This window comes from Eurosta solidaginis, chromosome 1 (genome assembly GCF_040869045.1).
Source record: "Eurosta solidaginis isolate ZX-2024a chromosome 1, ASM4086904v1, whole genome shotgun sequence".
Taxonomy (NCBI): Eukaryota; Metazoa; Arthropoda; class Insecta; order Diptera; family Tephritidae; genus Eurosta; species Eurosta solidaginis.
Window position 1 is genome coordinate 59,999,436 of NC_090319.1, and position 18,882 is coordinate 60,018,317.

The window sequence follows — 18,882 nt, forward strand, 5'->3', positions numbered from 1 at the left end:
GGCTATTAGCGAGCTTTGGGCAATTTTGTTCGTAGTGCTTTTGTTTAGCTATATTTTATTAAAATAATTTGTTAAAAATAAACGATTGTGAGCACGCACAGAAATCTATTTGTACTATGGCACTATTGTGAATATTTCCACTGCATTACCGGCAGTTGCTACCATACGCAAGATGACAGTGCAAGCTGTACGTTTTAATTGCTTGATAGAACAGCTGATTTCCGTTTCAGTGATAAGATACTTTTATATTGGTTGCGCAAGATGCGCATGGGTCCAGCTCGTATTTAATAATTGTTGGTCAGCATATATCGATGTTACTTCTGGTGTTCCTCATAGCAGCAGGCTTGGGCCAGTGTTGTTTCTGCTGTTCATTAGTGACCTTCCAAATGTTTTGTAGTACTGCAGGCCACTAATGTACACTAATGATTTCAAACTTCTTATGTCCAACCGTTCACAAGTGGATAGAACAAGTCTGCAATCAGATCTGAACATCCCAGTGAATGGAATAACGTAAATATAATGTCACTAAACCTGCCAAAATTCTACCAATCCCACTAGTATAATATTGGTGATTATACCATTACACAAGTTATTACCTTGACCTTGACGTTTCGTTGGACACTAAACTCGGCTTTAAATTGTTCATAGAATGTTGCGTGAACAGACCCAAAGAACTTTGTCGTCTGTCAAACGAGGATCTAAAGAATATATATTACTAAAACTCTCTTTACATCTTTGGGGAGACCTGGAGCTCACGTTATCAGACCCACTGCAACAAATTAAAATCTGTTCAAAAGCAATTTCTATGATTTTAATAATCGGGGATTGCCCATATTGCTTTTTTAAATGTATGAACACATTTATTTGATTTATACTTTTTAAGTCAAGTGAGTTGCCGTGGGATCCCTATAGGCTTCTTCCTTCCTACTCCTACCGTTTAAGACTTGTTCAGCTTCCTACGTTAAAGAGTCGTAGATAGTTATATGATAGGTGTGTTATTTTTGGTAAAACTTATTAGAGGGATGGTAAAATTCTCGTTTCTGCTTGGTGAAATTTTGTTCAATGTTCCCACTGTATCATCAACCACTTCAAATAAGCAAATGTAGATAGAATATCGAAATTCACGAACCTCTTCGTTGTCTGTGTACTGATTTCAAAAATACCTGCAAAATTATGGATACGTGCGTCTCATTCCTCGTAATAAAAATATATTTACTAAATACCTTAAATACGCTTTAATTTGAGTGAGTGGCTTGGAATCATGTCCTTTCCAACCTCCCGGATAGCGTGGCCCTAATTACTGTGTGATAAATATACATCAGCTGCCCGAAATCGCGTCCATTCCGACACACTAGCAATCAGTTCTCGTTGCTCCTCATCACAGTCCATCTCGTCAACTTATTTAATAATAGCCGTGTTTTTTTTTTTACACGTATATACGTTTACGTTTCCGCGTAAAAAAACGCTTATCTTCACTTAGATAATGCTTAGGAGACCCATCTGGCAGCAACTAGCTCCGGAACTTGTACTCAAAAGCGGAGACACAAACCTCTGTTGTATGTCTGTGTATAACCTATAGCTGAATCGGTTGCGATGAATAGTGGACACACACCATTTGTAGAGGTGAAACATAGATATATATTTCAGTTACATCTGAGTATAATGCGTGTTGAAATATAGTAGTACTAATTTTATGCGCAGCAATTTCAGAAGAGTAGATAACGTTTAACGCTTAGCAGTCCATATAAAGTTTAAGCGTAAACGTAGATAGATGTAAAAAAACACAGCTAATATAGAGCATATATATTAGTATACATTTTCTTTCACTTTGCTAACTTCTGTACAGTCTGTACAGTCTGTAAATTTTGTACACTAATAAATAAATAAATTGATTGGGCTACAAAACTACAAACTTAAAAATATTCCGAGGAAATCAATAAATAAAAATAAAATGAAAAAATTTTAAGCACTTCCTTTATATAAATGGACAAAACTCAGCGAAAAATGTCTCATTATATAAAGACATATTCTTAGTTTTTTCTTTTTTTTTTACATTTTCTCGGTGTCTTAACGTATCTGTTAGGTTTTACGCTTGTAGCTAAATGAGAACTTACATAAAAATCAATCCCAAAATTCCCTCCGTTCCGTTTAATTTTTTTAAATACCTCAGTCCGTGCGCCCCCTAGCGAAACTTTTTGTATTGTGTCATCGGCTGTCATCGACCTCTGAATTAAGCTCTCAATTTTTAGCCTCTAGCTCGTCGAGAAGTTACTTAAAATCCGGTTTCAAATTTTCAAATTATTATCTAATTTTCTCATTCCGTGCTCTCCCTAGCGATTTTTTTTTGTATCGTGTCGTCGGCCGTCATCGACTCTAAATTAATTTTGAAATTTCAAGTCTCTAGCTCATCGAGAAGTTACTTAAAAGCTGGTTTGAAATTTTTCAAATTCTTATCTAATTATTTCGATCCGCACGCCATCTAACGGATTTTTATCCTTTTGCTGCATTGTCAGTGTTCTAACCTATGTGTAAAGTTTCACGTTTGTAGCTCAATGAGAAGTTATTTAAAAATCGATTGCAAGATTTGTATGAAAAGCGGACAAACATTCAACAGACCTACTATAAAGGAAGTAAAAAGTTCCACATTTTCGTAAATTTTTTTTGAATATACGAATTTTTTGGGAAATATTATGCACTTTCAGTTATAAAATCTTCAGGAGTTTTTTCTGATTTTTTTGTAAATATATATGTATAATTATGTTGATATATATTAGACTGGGTCGATCGCGCCATCGAATTTTCGATAGGATTTGGGATCAAGAAAAAAAGTTCCACTACGCATACCCAAGAAAATAATTTTCGAGTCTGCGAAATTTCATTGTTTTGACTTTTTCTCGACCTAGATTTTTAAGGTTTTTTTCATGACCTGCTAAAAAATTTTCATTTGATTGTAAAATTTTCATGTAAAAAAATATATATTTTTTTTTTTCAAAAAACTGTTATCGACAACGATTTTAGCGGACATTTTTGGGTCGGACAGGGTATATGCATATATGAAAATTTTTTTAGTAGGTCATGAAAAAAACCTTAAAAATCTAAGGCGAAAAAAAGTCGAAAATTATTTTCTTGGGTATGCGTAGTGGAACTTTTTTCCTGAGCCCAAATCCTATCGAAAAATCGATGGCGCGATATCGGTTAACTTTCGTCCATACAAATCGACCCACAACAATATACATGTATTTGAACTTAAAGATATATGCATGACCCCATAATTAAACGAAGGAGAAATATTGTACACATTTTTCAATTAACCATCTCAATTGAACTGCAAACAATTCATAACTCTTTTATGTGCACACATACGTCCAAACTGGCACACACACACATATTCATAGTTTCTTATTCACATGGCCTCTCATGAATAATTGAACATTTAATAGAACGAAAAAAAATACCGAGAGGAAAATTTCTCTGAAGAAGTTAATACTGGATCACACTAGCTGTTAGCCGATTTTGGAGGCTTGTTAAAAGAGTTGTTTTTTTTTCATTTCGAACGCATCTCAAGCACCCCCAGACATGAAGACAGACGCTTTGACAATAAAAAAATTATCAATTTTTCATTATCATTATTAAGAACTTTGACTATTCGATTTCAAAGTAAATATATAAAAAACATTTTTTATGAGCAACCAAGACTAATTTTCATTACCATTAAGTTGACACGAGCAAATTGAATGGCATTGATGTTGTAAACGTGTATCCAGATATGTATCTATGAAGTTAGTAAATGTTTGTATCTACACTGAAAGAAATGACGATAGAAAAATAAATTAAATGGGGTTACACTGTAATGACAGCTCTAGGGCGGGAAAAAAATCAGAGTCGCTCTGGTACACAGAACCGGCTGCCGTGGGAAGCGTTTTTCATGTAGTCAACTATGTTGCAGAATTCTGAAGTGCAACAGAGGGTAGTCGTCACTCTGGGCGCCTGGAAGGATATAGGCTTTGTGGAGTGTGCTGTCGGATTGCTGCTGGGGTACCTAGTGTTGATGAATTGGTACTTGTGTTTTCTAAGCCCAGAGCATCTATGAAGGTGGCATCGGCCAAGGCATGAACAGCATTCGACCGTTGTCGCGATCGTAAATATTCTTAGCTGGCATACGGAGCACAAGGTTTGGGGGACTAGGAGTTGATGACTCCCTCTTACGCGAGTGCGAGTTTCGGAAAAGGAGGGGAGGGACGTGGGTAAAAGCCGTACTTGGCATTGCTACTGTCCATGCTACGTAGATTGTAGTGATGAGTTGCAGTGGCGCGAGCACCAGCAGACAGTTGATGTTACATGCTGGGCAGCTTTGCTGCTAGAAGGTAGCGGATATATGCTTGAGAGAGAACCGTGGGACGTCCTTGGACGTGAACAGTAGGGAGCCACAAAAGTTTTGTAGACATTTCGGGGGCGACGAACGTTGTGGTCTAACCCAGAACAGCCCGAACGATGTAAACATCTTTTAAAAGTGACACACTGGCAAGAGTATGACCATCTGAGATAAATCCTTTTCCGACATATACAGCAGAAAAACAGTCTGGGACCGGTAGCAGGATGGTATGGAGCAGTCCAGCTGCAAGGAGCTACTCTGAGAATGACAATTTGTGGGAGGGGTTACATTGAAATGAAAGTCCTTGGTCGGGAAAAAAAATCCCGAGTCTTTTCAGTGTAAGCCCATTTAACCCCATAGAAAAATAAACAAATCGCATTTATTGTCATTGAATTAACATACATTCTCTGAATTGATCGCATTATGATTAATTTAAGCGATATTTATGTCAAAATAACAGATTTTTTCAGTCGTTTTAATAGAAGAGCAGCTGTTAGTCTTAAGTTAACAGTATTCTGTAAAAAGTACAGATTCTCTTCAAACTTTATGATTTTCTGTTAAAAGAACTGATTTCATTGGCCATTTAAACAGCAAACAACTGTCAATATTATGCAAATACATCAGCTAATTTTAAGGAGAAATTCGTGCTCACGTTGCTCATTAAAGCCCGAACACATACGATTTTCGATGCAGCATCGTCCGTTGATGGATGAGTTGATTGCTATTGGTCGCCCCCATGCAAACGCATGTAAGATAAGCAGTCCAATTCTAAATAAAAAATCCTTCTGAGTTTTTCCCTTCTCCCACTCCCCGTATACTAAATAAAAAAAACCTTGTGAGTTTTTTCACTTCTCCTTTTCCTCCTATTCGGAATAATGTTCCAAAAAGCGTAAACCAGTTAAGGGACAAAAGTAGGTAAAATGAATGTGAATGAAAGGGAGATTCCTCCGCCATTTTTAGGGAATTTTTTCACTTGATAAATTAAAGGTAACGCATCTAGTTAAAGTAATTTTTTTTTTATGAAAAAACACTTATTTGTAAGAATTTGTGCTAAAATGCGTTCATATTATTTCTGCTAACGTTCGAATTGCCTAACTGTTGAATAAATCACTCCAATATTCAGTATTGCAAACTGGGCTTTATTTAGATTACTTTGCGAGTAGTACTTCACAATTATACTTCACAACCAGTAGCGTGTTTAAATCAAAACTGATTACTCAGCTTTTGCTGCTTTTATACTCTCCGTTGCTTCATTCGCCTTCTACAACTGCTCCTGCTTGGGAATTGAGCCACATATATGCGTGTGTATGTATGAGTAACGACTTCGGCTGATGACTACATCTGTGTGTGAGTTATCTCTTGGCTGCCTTGTATGTATGTGTGTAAATCAGGGTTATCCAAAGTTAAAAGTGTGGCTGTATTCGTGTGAGCGCGATGATCGTACGAATCACTTGATGCACGATTCATTCGCCTATTAGCAAGCAACGAGACAACATCGTATGCAAAGATTTTGTTTATTTATGCGCAAGATTACGAAACTTCGCACATAAATAGCATAGTCGTATGCAAACAAGTGACACCAACAACCGATGTTGCTACTCTGCTTGTTGAGCGACAACTAAAGACGAAAGAGCATAACAAATACGTGTGAAGTGGCGCCAATAATTATTCATCTAAACGGTTGCATCAATTCATTACTCGTTTCGTTCAACACCACATGAAATTCAATGTTGTGCATTTTTCATATTTTATTTCTCAATTTAAAGCAAGTTCGCCATAATAATTAAACTTTTTAGTATCTTAAATCAAAATAAAAATGCGCAACAAAATGTCATTTGGCAAAAAAACTGACTTCGAAAATTCCTATTCCCCAATTATTCTTCTCCCTGGAAGCAAAGACAATTCCACAATAAAAAATACCGAGGGATTATTTAGAATTGGGCTGAAGATTTTCGATACAGCATCGTGCGTTGACAGACGATTTGATTACAAGCGTTTGCATGGGGAGCGACAAGTAGCAATCAACTCATCTGTCAACGCACGATGCTGCATCGAAATTCGTATGTGTTACGGCCTTTAATGTATTCTTAATAGCGAAACTCCATAGCAGAGATAAAACGCCGCCGCCGAATGTCAAAAATATCGGCGCGGCGGCGGCGGCGTCTGGCGTCCGGCGCGTTACTATATTTTCTACTCGTTTAAGATTGTTTAGGCCATTTATTGTTCATGTCGAAAATAGGTCGCATATGGTCGAAAGTGGCATCAACGGATGCGCTTCACTGTCAGTTATAAGAAACTAATTGCGAAATTTAACTCTTTCGAACTGTTCAAAAGTTATTTGAGAAAACAGGCGCTTTCAATGCCAGCTTAACACGGATTTTGCATCACCGAATTCACCAAGTTATTAAAACAAAACACTTAAAGAAAAATTATAATATAAATTTAAATGCTCACTTCGCATAATTTTTTCAAAAAATTAATAAAGAACAATGAATTCAAATAAAATGTCCCAAAATGTCAAACATATTTTCAAATTGTGTTCAAGTTGTTAAAAAAGCAAGTTAACCGAAAAACGTGCCGAATTTTAAATCCCGATTGGCTGAAAGAATAAGCGAAATCAGTGATGCAAAATTCTTAAGTAGGCTCCAGAGATTTAAATACTCCTTTGAAATGATTCTGAGCTCATACTTAAGTAAAAGGTATACCTATGCACGTATGAGAAGGGTTTGAAAAATCACTTTATTTGCTGAACTATAAAATAGCGTCTGAAACCTTAATTTTGATTTTCACACTTCATCATTCAACACCCAAGTCTCCCGGTTTGACATTTCCTAAAGCTGTTGGCCCTATCCCAACTAGTCCCTTGAAGTGAATCACATTGGATAAAGCCTATCAACTATGTTTGAATATGACGTACATGTGAGGGCTTCTGTTACAAATGTGAATACGTAGGCACATTTTTTAATCAGGTTATGCTATGTCCTTTGCAAGAACACTCAAAGTGGTGAAGCAAAAGCTTTCTCAAAACAGTCAAATAAATAACGGGTGTTCTACTACCCTTACATAGGGGATAGTCGAACTAGTCTGAAAACTGAAGGCGGTCATCCATAATGAGCTCTTATATAATAAGGCCGGAACCGATGACTATTGAAGTCAATGTATCGACATAAACGTCTGAAACCTTTGGCCTACATTGTAAAAATTTTATCCACGGTCCTTGTAAGTTTAAATTATGTAGATGCACCACGGATTATACGATTTTCACTCATGAGTTACGCAATGATATCCACTTAGATTCCTTATGATGTCGAGGGCGGCATCCTTGGCCGAATAGTTACTTCCTCATGTTTCAAGGTGTTTTTTTCGTGTAGCTCGGAAGCATAGAGCGACAAAGACATTCGTCAGAAAGCCTTCGGAGACACCTACAGCTTCTAGGAAAGTGACGTCGACGAAGGTAGAAGGTATGAGTTCGAAGTCGCAGTCTGTGCTGGCATATGGTATAAGGGCCATGATTTGTGGTAGCGACTGGTGGTCGGGATTGCTACTGCTCGCACGTCGGGAATTGTAGCTCTTAGAAAAAGCCGAAAAAACTGAAGGCGCCCTTTGGCACGATGGACAATAAGCCAGCATTAGTAGATAATAAATAGCAACCGTAAGTCGCCTTTATGCGTGACCAGCATGTAGCCACAAATGATTTAAAGAAATCGTGCCGACGAGTGGTATTAGAGTTAGCCCAGAACATCTTGTTCGGCGAAACTACGCTACAAAAGTGTGACCATTTTAAGTATTTCTCCCTCTCTCCGCAAGGAGCTAATCCCGAAATTTTCTGAACGATCCGCGAGATTTTGAGGCAAAAACCGCGGATCTTTCCGAAATGGCCGAAACGTCGATTTCCGTAAATACATTTAAACAAAACCTTTCCAAATATTATTTTTTTAAATATGTATGTAATAGAAATAGGCTGCAATGACCAAAATTTGCTTTAGTGCAAGTCAAAGGACTCCACTATTCAAGCCCTACGTTTCGCTAATCTTCTTAGCTTCTTCAGGGGCAGACTGCATTTATTAAATAATAGTATAATACACCACAAACAACAACGTTGAACATGAAACACCACCAAAAATTCTGGGATAAAAATTTGAAAAAAATCACTAATATATTAATACAAAATAATTACCCTCACACACTCATACAAAATCTAATAAAACAGGAAATGGAACAGATTAAACACACAAAAATCAACAACACTACAGAAAATACCGATGGCAGACCTAAACAATTTTACAGTGTAACATACATACCTAGGCTAACAGACAATTTTAACAAAAGCTTAATCAAAAGCAACAACAACGTATGTTTGGCATATAAATCTAACATAACCCTGTCAAGTATCTACACCAAAACAAAAACCCCAATTCCAACGTCACAACAAAACAATGTAGTTTACGAAATCGAATGTAAGGGAACAGAAAACCAAACATGCAATAAAACATACATAGGAACAACAAAACGTACACTAGGCGTAAGATTAAAAGAACATGCTGCAGACATTAAAAACAACAAAAACAGCACAGCACTATCGCAACATACAACAGCCACTGGCCACATAGCTGACATAAGCAATGCGAAAATCTTAGACAAAGAAAAAAGAGGAAAAGTCAGATTGACACTGGAAAGCTTGCGAATAATGCAAAACAGAAGCCGAACTGTAAACAGGAAAGAGGACACTTATGACATTTCATCCGCTTATTTATTATGTTTATAATTGTTGGTTTTTTCTACTTATGGATCAAAGTCCAATTTGACAAGTATACCTAAACAGAAGGGTATCTAAACATTTTAAATTTTGACTTGCATTTAATTTATTTATTAATTACAACTGTGCATTATGTAAATTATAATTACATATTTATACACATAAATTGTAAGTTTTTTATCTTAATGTGATATTTACACAAAAAGTTCTTCAATTTTAAGTTCTATAATTTTCTATTTTCATGTTTCATGTTCAACGTTGTTGTTTGTGGTGTATTATACTATTATTTAATAAATGCAGTCTGCCCCTGAAGAAGCTAAGAAGATTAGCGAAACGTAGGGCTTGAATAGTGGAGTCCTTTGACTTGCACTAAAGCAAATTTTGGTCATTGCAGCCTATTTCTATTACATACATATTCAAAAAGTGTTGACCAGCTTAATCAAATCTAATTATTTTTTTAAATTTTCGCTTTACAAGCCTCGCAGATACTCATCCGCAAGTTAATGATATTGTTCCAGATCGTCAAAGATACCATTGACGTCAGCATTATGTTTCCATATTCATAAGTTGTGGACAATGTGATACTCTGAAGTCCAGCCATTCAATTCATAGGTTTACGCCGATCACTTTGACGGCGCGCCGGACACGCCGCCGCCGCCGGTATATAATAGAGCCTACGCCGCCGCCGTCGATTAAGTGACCGGCGTAAACTTCTACTCCATAGGCACGCGTAGACCTGTGCGTACGTACACGTTTCTAAACGTTTTCGTGTGGGAAAACCGACCACCTCCATTGTACGCATTTACTTGCGTTTGACAGTTCGAAACTCGCGCGCGGTTGCATTTGGTATATTTTTAATAATAATGAAATACAAGCAAACATTTTTTTTATCATATTTGCATAACAAATAAATATTCACAAAAATACCTACAAAGTCGCAAAAATTCACAGCAAATTAATGCTGTATACTTAAAAGAAGTAAAGTCCATGACGTTAGCTGCTATTAAAAAGATGTTTTCGGAATTAACTTAAAATTTTCATAATGTGACGAATATTAGCATCACTAAGTGATACTAGCATCACTAAACTGATACTAAGCAGCCACTCGTACGTACGTAAACAAATCAATCATCATTTACGCACATACATACAAGGTAACGAAGAGATGTTCACAAACACATTTAATCATCAGCCGAAGTAGTACTCACTTATACACATGCATATGGCTACAAACTACAAATAGGTATAGATATATATAGCTAATAACCAAGCAAGGGATACAATTGTTCTAGAATACAGTTTCGCGAAATGACTAGACCTTAAGAGAAATGGATGAATAAAAAAACTGAGAGTATAAAAGCAGCGCAAGCTCAGGAATCAGAATCAGTTTTGACTTAAGTACGCAATTGGTTATAAAGTATAAGTGTTATTGTGAAGTACTTTCAAAGTAGTCTCATAAAGACCATTTTGCATTATTGAATATTGGAGTTATTTATTGAACAGTTTAGCGATTCGAACGTTAGCAGAAGATTTGGAATAAGCGGACGGAATAATCTCCTACGCCGATGACTGTACAATAATGGCCACAGGCCCAGGCCCATAGATCGATGAGCCAGAATAAACGGCTACCTCCCTAATACTAGGTTCAAACACACACCAAATTGGCAATTTATACTATTTGGGCAATTTATTACGCAATTTGTCATATAATAAATTGTAATAATAAATTGCCAATTAAAAAAAAATTGCGTAATAAATTGTTTCGAACTACAAATGCAACATTGTAAAGTGTGTTTATTGAGTATATTTTAACGTCAGTTACGCATGGCTGAACTATGTGGTTGGCTCATCTCATCAGCTGATTTTATGTCTTTCATTTCACTGGAGTAGGGATTGTCAAAAGAAGATGGCAAACTCAAAATGAAACCAAAACATTGAACACATTTTCTTACAACTCACAAAAATTTAAAAGTTTTATGTTTTCATTCCATTTCATTCGCCTAATAATGTGCGTGTTCATTTTGACAGTCTGAACAAAGGTATGTTCTTGCTGTAGAGATGAGCCAACCAGCTATCACATTACTATTGTGTAAGCTAAATCGAGTTGTATGAACAACACTCAATTCAAATCGAAATTTCCTCAATTTATTTTTCTGTTTGAACATAGTATAATCTCTCCAGTTTTTTCGCCTCGCGAAACCTGACACTATCACCGACTATATCCTCCGCGACCTATTTTTGAACATCCACGTCGATGGCACTACGCTACCGACTGTCCTACACCCCAAAATCTTGGGTGTTACGTTTGATCAGGAGCCACATTTTGGTGAGCATGCAGCCGCAATTGTACCGAAAATCCAGAGCCGTAATAAAATCCTCAAATCTCTTGCTGGCAGTACTTGGGGAAAAGACAAAGAAACGCTCATTACCACATACAAAGCAATTGACCAGCCGATTGCATGCTACGCGTCCCCTATATGGTCGCCAAGCCTAAAATCTACTCACTGGAAGAAGCTACAGGCCTGCCAAAATATTGCTCTCAGAACCGCCAAGGACTGTCTTCTTATGTCCCCAGAACACCACCTACATAATGAGGTGCGACTACTCTCCATCAGGGAGAGAAATGAGATGCTAACCAAACAGTTCCGGTTGAATACCCAGAAACCTGGGCATTCCAACAGACATCTGATTGATGAGCAAACACCGCCCAGGGGCTTAAGGAGTCATCCCTGTAAGCATTATGAGGAAATACGGCAACTGAGAACTCAGCCGTATGAAGCCAAAAAACACAAGCTCCTCAGCGAACTCCACAAACCAGCGTCGGACCTTTATGCCAGGAATTTCCCGGTGAATCCAGTACTCAAAAAACAGTACCCAAAACTAGCGGAAGAGGAACGCATACTCCCCAGGGAAACATGAGTCACTCTAGCTCAACTTCGATCTGGATACTGTAACAGGTTAAACTCTTACTTATACAGAATCAACCCCGACATACAAAATGTATACCCCGCTTGCAATGTGTCCCACATGGCACCAACCATCTCTTTAATTGTAATGTGGAGCCAACGCCTCTAACACCCCTCTCATTATGGTGCACCCCTGTTGAAATTGCAAGTTTCCTTGGACTCCCGTTAGAGGATGTTGATGACAATTTGTGATCGGTCGCACCTATTGGGTGGGGCGAAGCACTGCTACAACAACAACAACAATAAGCGCAATTTCCCTAAATTCGTTACAATATGTTTAGGTGTGAGTACGTGCGTGCCTATGACGGCCTATACCGTAAGAATATATGTATTTAACTCATCTGTCAAATGCACGCATACGTCTTCGCGTGCTATGGAGTTCCACTTTAAGACCACGGTGCTGCATTAATATCCGTCATGTCAACAGCCTTCACTGTTATTAAAATTTTGACGAAAATCTGTTATTGCATAAGAAAAAGAATTCGACATTTGCTTTGGCTAAGGGTGCTTTCACACTTTGCAACTGAAATAATTTTTTCAACTTGTTGGTACTTTTATAAAATGTTTCACAATTAAAAACTGCAACTTTACAAATGAATAGGACACAAAATATATTAGCAAGTATTTTTCTTGTATAGTGAGAATATTAATAACAGTGCTTCGCGAAATTTTTTATGTGAATGCGCAAGGCGAGCGTGTGTTGGTGCCATAGGGGCCGGACGCACTTGCCCCATAGCTGCTTTAGATCCCATTTTGCACCTGCTTCCGATCGACTTGCATATACTTTGTACATCGTCACAAACCGCACTGAGACTCAGGGAGTCTGGGTGCTGGAAGGATGCTCAGCAAGGGCATAGTAGTATCCTAAAGAAACTTCCGGATGGTATATAGTACCGAGACAGATTAAGAAGGCGAAATAAACTTCAACTGCAAGTCTGAAGTTCCTTTATATTTACAAATGCAACGTATTACTTACATACGATGTTTTTTTGTTTTTTTTTGTTGCTGATTTGAAAAGGTGAATTCAGAATCAACAAATTCTACAAAATTATTACAACAGCTATTTGCGATGGATAAACATTAACCAAAATTTTTATTGAATTTACCCGTAATTTGACTAATTTTACCAGCTTTTTTCTTTCAGTATACATAAATTTGTACAAATGCGTGCGTGTAAACAAAAATTATTGAGAACATTACACCTGTGGCCTTCAGATTAATTGTTTACACCAATTTGCTAATATCTAGTGCACATAAATATATAACAACATATCTAACTACACACCTTCGACAACCTAAAATACAAATTTAGTTTGATAAGCGTTTTTGAGTAGTGATAGATAAAAAAAACTTACAACTTAATTATATAAACTAATCACCAGCAATTATTTAAACCAAAAATCGGTTGAAAATTGTTCTAATCTATTTTAATAATGACAATAAAAAGCACAAATTGACATAATGTGATAAAGTTCTCATAGAAACTTCGAGTATAAATAAATGAAGGACGCACCATGGGGCATTACAGCAAAAGTTTGGCTCAAAATCAAATAACTCACCATCAGCACTATTTTAGCGGTCATCAGCCGAGGCATTTTTGGCCGTTGCACTAAAGCGCTTCTGCCGAAAAAGCAAAAATTTCTTGAAACGGTTCGATATATCGAACACACCCCCAGCGGGTTAGGGGGCTTAGAATATAGCCGCGGTAGGTATGCCTGTCGTAAGAGACGACTAAAATACCCAAATGATTGAAGGAGTTGTGTAGCTCAACCCTTTTAAAAGTTTTCCAGCGCAATTTATAGCTTCTCCACCTAATTGTCAACCTCACCTACACGCAGGCCCGACGATAGGGGGGGGGGGGGGGGGTTCCCAGGCCCGGGGTTTCTGAGGGGTCCCCGATTTAGTGGTACTAGGAAATTTTTTTTAATTCAGGACTCTTTAGTTGTTCCATGTGCAATTTTTAAGCCGAATTTCAAAAGCAACGAATATCTGCATTTCGTTTTAATATTATAGGGAGGTGTGAAAAATAAAAATAATATAATAAAATTTAAGAATAAATATTTCATTTGGCAGCTGGCTCAAAACCATTCAGGTTCCGCATCCGATTCGACTACTGATAATGATTTTTTGCCTGGGTCTTCGAACAGTGAAGAGACAATAGAAATATCAAACAAAAATGTATGTTTACATGAATCCGAAATCGTAAAAGTTTCGTGGTGACACTGATGAAGGTTTATCTTCAAAAAGTCTTCCAACAATGAACGTGAATAATGAGTTTTTGCGATCTGAAGTAGTCAACGAAATAATTCGTCGAGGTCATCAAAAGTGTCCTCTTATTTTCCACTGATCGTCATGACAACTCATTTCCTACCTCATTGTAAAACAGAATCTCGCCAAATGGAGAGAAAGTGGAGCGTGATTGGTTAGTGTGGAGTGCCAGTAGCTTTGCTTTTTATTGTCTACCATGTCGTCTGTTAAGCACCAATACTTTAAAACGGCCTAAAATTCGTTGTCCTGGCGGATATTTGGAATTCCAGGTATGGAAGAAGCTTTACGATAAACTGCCACCATACGAAAATACTCAAGATCACATTGAATGTTATATTCAATGGCGATCTTTACAAAATCTAATTCAAAAGGAGGCTACAATTGATACACTTATCAATGACCAGCTAATCACTGAAACTCAAAAGTGGAAAGAAATTTTATATAGAATTTTGGACACTATTTTATTTTTGGGTGACAGAGGCCTAGCTTTCAAAGACGAAAGTGTATATCTTGGTGAACGAAACAATCGACATTTTTTGGGCATCTAAGATCTCATAAGCCATTATGATTCGATATTTAGATATCATTTGGAGAAAGTTAGGATTTCACAACAGCAGCACAAACGTTTACAAATTCACTATCTCTCCCCAGACATTTAGAACGAGTTTATAGAAATTTGTGCAAAAAAACGTGAGGGAAACTATATTAGATCAACGCAAGAAAACCAAGTATTTTGCCGTTATCGTTGATGCTACGCCTGATGCTAGAGTCACGTTGAACCATTGTAAATTTTACCAAGTAGCGCAACTAACAGCTGATCGGTGAAAATTTACACATTCACACGCACAGTTCTCCACTCAGTTTCAGAAAAAATTTTAGATTATTAAATTCTAATTTAAAAGTGAGATAATTATTACAAATTTATGTATACAGAATATATATGGCGTTTTTGTTGTTATTAAAACAATAGTTTTATTTATATTAAATCTCTTATCATTTTTGTGTCTTATGGAGCTTTTCGGCCGTTGGTTTTAAAGCAAAAAACAAGGTGTTTTCTTTTTTCTTCTACATGTTTCGGTGCTATTTTGCACTTTCCTCAGGAAGTCTGTTTATTTGACAAAAACATAAAATAATTAATAAACATGACCGACAAAAATTATAGCATTTTCTACTAAACACTTACATTAATTGTATTATAAAATTTTTCACTTAAAACATATTAATTTAATGAACTATTTATTTTATTTATTTTCCTTGATCGCCGTGGCGTAAGCACAACTAATATTGTCCACATCGTCCTTAAAACTGACAATTTTCTTTATTCTTTGCTGTATTCGAAGGCCTTCCAGTGTCAGTCTTGTTTTTTCGCTTCCTTCTACATCTAAAATTTTAACATTTTCAAAATCAGCTGAGTGTTGTTTATTTGTTAAGTGTTATGTGCAAAGGGAACTACACACATAAAATGGAAGAACTACTTAACGACAGAAATACCTATAAAACCATCAGGGAAGACCCAACACAAAAACTACTAAGGAAAAACAACAGCATCGTCAACGAAATATACAAACATAAGAACATTGACTTCCGACAGAAATCACAATTGATGTGCTCGGCTGCGCCCAGACTATACGGACTGCCAAAAATACGTAAAGAGAGTACATCTCTCCGTCCGATATCGTCGTCCGTTAACGTTCCGTGCTACAAACTCTCTAAATATATAAGTAAAATAGTAAAAGAAGTGGTTTCAAAAACATACAATGTACAAAACTCTTTTCAAGTTAAAGAAAAGTTAAGTAACATAGAGATCAACGAAGATGAAATCCTTATATCGTTTGACGTGGTTTCCCTTTTCACAAATATCCCCACTCAACTAGCGATACGTACAATCATGCAACAATGGCAAACTTTTGAAAAATACACGTCCCTCACGAGAACACAATTTCTAAAAGTGCTTGATTTCTGCTTAAGAGATAATAATTACTTCGTGTATGATGGCACCTTTTATCAACAAATATACGGTATGTCCATGGGAAACCTTTCGCCCTCTGTAGCAGACATCGTACTTGACAAAATTTTTGACAACAGCCTAGCAGCATTGAAATCCAAAGACATATATGTCAAATACATAAATAAATATGTAGATGACATATTAGCAATTGTTAAAATACAGGACGTGGAAGAAATATTAAAAACTTTGAATGCTCAACATAATAAAATCCAGTTTACTGCAGAAAGAGAAAATAACGCTAAAATATCCTTCCTAGATATAGAAATTATAAGAAAAAATTGAAAAATTAAAAAAACTGGTACGTAAAATCAATAGCATCGTCAAGAACGATAAATTATCACTCAAAAGAAAAATACTGCAATAAACTTAACTGAAAAAATTTTCAAACTCAGTAATCAGGAGTTCAGAAATGAAAACAGGCGAAAAATAAAAAACATACTCTATAAAAATGGGTACCCTAATGCAGTATCAGAGATGCTTATAACAACAAAAATAAACAAAATTAAAAATTATAATAGAAATGCAGCCAAGAAAAGACAATATACAGGAGAGTTACATACATACCAGGCTTAACGGACAACAAAACATTGAACAAAATAATGGACAAGAACAATACATGCTTTGCCTATAAGCCACACTCAACACTTAATAAATTATTCACAAGAACAAAAGACAAAGTAGAGAAGGAACAACAACACAACGTCATATACGAAATAAAGTGCAATGGGAATGTTGAAGAAAAGTGGAACAAAATATACATTGGCACAACAAAGAGAGCTTTGGGTGTCAGAATCACCGAGCACAGAGCAGATGCCAAAAATGGAAAAAACTCAACTGCGCTATCTCAACACTTAACAAATAAACAACACTCAGCTGATTTTGAAAATGTTAAAATTTTAGATGTAGAAGGAAGAGAAAAAACAAGACTGACACTGGAAGGCCTTCGAATACAGCAAAGAATAAAGAAAGTTGTCAATTTTAAGGACGATGTGGACAATATTAGTTGTGTTTACGCTACGGCGATCAAGGAAAATAAATAAAATAAATAGTTCATTAAATTAATATGTTTTAAGTGAAAAATTTTAAAATACAATTAATGTAAGTGTTTAGTAGAAAATGCGGTCATGTTTATTAATTATTTTATGTTTTTGTCCAATAAACAGACTTCCTGAGGAAGGTGAAAAATAGCACCGAAACATGTAGAAGAAAAAAGAAAAAACCTTGTTTTTTGCTTTAAAACCAACGGCCGAAAAGCTCCATAAGACACAAAAGTGAACAAATTATTGGCCCAATAAATAAAAATAGCTCTTATCATTTTTTTTTTTAACTTTGAAAAGACTCCGAACACCATTCCTTCATTATATGACATTCGACTGCCTAGTCCACTGCCTTCCACTCTATTCGCAACATAACCTCTACTTAAGCTGCCAAACTATATAGTAAACAATGCGTTGAACAGACCAGTTTATTTTTAGAGTTGGGTCGTTTCATTCTGAACTTGTTCAATTGGACGGGTCTCTCAACTGAACAAGTGAACTAGATCTTCGATTTCTGTTCATTTTGTTCTTTTAGTTCATTTGTTCTTTTAGTTCGTTTTACTCAATGTTATTCTTTCTCTCTTCTCGTTCGCGAACATTGTAAATTCATAAATACATACGCAGAAATTCACAGTGAGCACGAATGTCGATGATGCCACTTACACTAAAGATATGTGTGGCAACAAAGAATTCTGTAAAAATTTTTTGACAACACTTGTGTTCTAGTTATAACTTATAAGATACAGTTATGTTGAAAAATTTTCTTTTAAATGTTTATAATAAACATAAAATTAAAATATATTTCATGGCTGCAAAAAGAAAGCGGCCTGAGATTTGGAACCATTTTATTGTTGGCGAAGACGGGAAAAGTGGAAAGTGCATTTATTGTAAATCTACATTGAGCATTTCAGGTCAAGAAATATCATCGTTGAATCCTCAACAGGCAGCGTCAAGTTCTGCGATGATATCTATTACTGGCCAACAAATAATTACTAATTTTATTCACCGGCCACCTCCAACTCGCAAAGTAGAGTTAATTGACCGCCAGGTTCTTAAAATGGTAGCGAAAGGCAATCATGCTCTTAGCATTGTAGAAGAGCCCCAGTTCAAGAACTTAGTTGAAATGATCGCTCATTGCCCAGGATAGAAGCTAACTACGCGCAAAAGCTTATCAAATTTAATTTTGTCAAAAGTTTATAATGAGCTAAAGGCGAAACTACATACCGAGGTGCGTTTGGCAAATGCTGTTTGATTGAGCACAGATGCATGGACGTCGAGAGCAAATCAAAGTTATATTGCAGTAACCGCACATTTTGTAGAGCCGGAGCAGGGTTTATTAAAATCACATCTTATAGCTTGTATCGAATGTGTGGAACGCCATACCAGTGACAACCTATGTGCGACATTAAAAAAAAATTATGTATGAGTGGGAAATTTCCAACAAAATTACTGCTGTTGTATCAGATAACGCGCCA